The sequence below is a fragment of the Pseudophryne corroboree genome, chromosome 2 (assembly GCF_028390025.1).
Source record: "Pseudophryne corroboree isolate aPseCor3 chromosome 2, aPseCor3.hap2, whole genome shotgun sequence".
Lineage (NCBI taxonomy): Eukaryota > Metazoa > Chordata > Amphibia > Anura > Myobatrachidae > Pseudophryne > Pseudophryne corroboree.
Window position 1 is genome coordinate 838706217 of NC_086445.1, and position 1233 is coordinate 838707449.

Consider the following 1233-nt stretch of genomic DNA (forward strand, 5'->3'; position numbering starts at 1 on the left):
GTTATAATTATCAGTAAATGTTCTACAATTCAGACCCTAATGCTCTCTCAAACTACCGCCCTATCTCTCAGCTCCCTTGTCTCTCTAAGCTACTTGAGAGACTTGCCTACACTCGACTCACACACTTTCTTGACTCATACACTTTGTTGTACCCACTTCAGTCAGGCTTCCGTTCCCAACATTCCACAGAGACAGCACTGACTAAAGTGGTTAATGATTTGGTCACTACAAAGTCTAAAGGCCACTACTCACTACTTATTCTTCTAGATCTATCTGCTGCATTTGACACTGTAGACCACTCTCTTCTCATACAGACACTACAATCCCTAGGTCTTAAAGACACAGCCCTTTCTTGGTTCCTATCGTACCTATCTAATCGCTCCTTCAGTGTTCGCTTCTCTGAATCTACCTCCTCTTCGCTACCTCTTTCAGTTGGAGTACCGCAAGGCTCAGTCTTGGGTCCTCTGCTTTTCTCTATCTATACCTCATCTCTTGGTAAACTAATCAGCTCTTTTGGTTTTCAGTATCATCTGTACGCAGATGATACTCAAATCTACCTATCCTCCCCTGACTTGTCCCTATCTGTACTGGACCGTGTCACTGAATGCCTTTCTGCCATCTCATCCTGGATGACATCTCGCCACCTCAAACTTAATATTTCAAAGACAGAGTTAATTATATTTCCACCGGCCAACAGTAGGTACCAACCTGATATCTCTATCACTGTTGAAAACTCGACTATCTACCCTACCCCACAAGCTCGCTGCCTAGGTGTCATCCTTGACTCGGATCTGTCCTTTGTTCCCCACATTCAATCTGTCTCAAGATCATGTTACATGCATCTAAAAAACATATCCAAAATACGACCATACCTTACACAAGACACTGCTAAAACTCTAATCCACGCTCTCATTATCTCCCGCATTGATTATTGCAATAGTCTCCTAACTGGTCTTCCCAAAATGAGACTCTCACCACTACAATCCATTCTGAATGCAGTGGCGAGGCTTATCTTCCTCGCTAGACGTTCATCGTCTGCAGATCCACTCTGTCAGTCCCTCCATTGGTCACCTGTACTCTACCGCATTCAATATAAAATACTTTTACTCACACACAAGGCCATTAACCAAACTACACCAACGTACATCACTTTGCTTATCACAAAATATCTCCCAACCCGACCTCTTCGCTCTTCACAAGACCTGCGTCTCTCATCCACACTCATTACTCGCT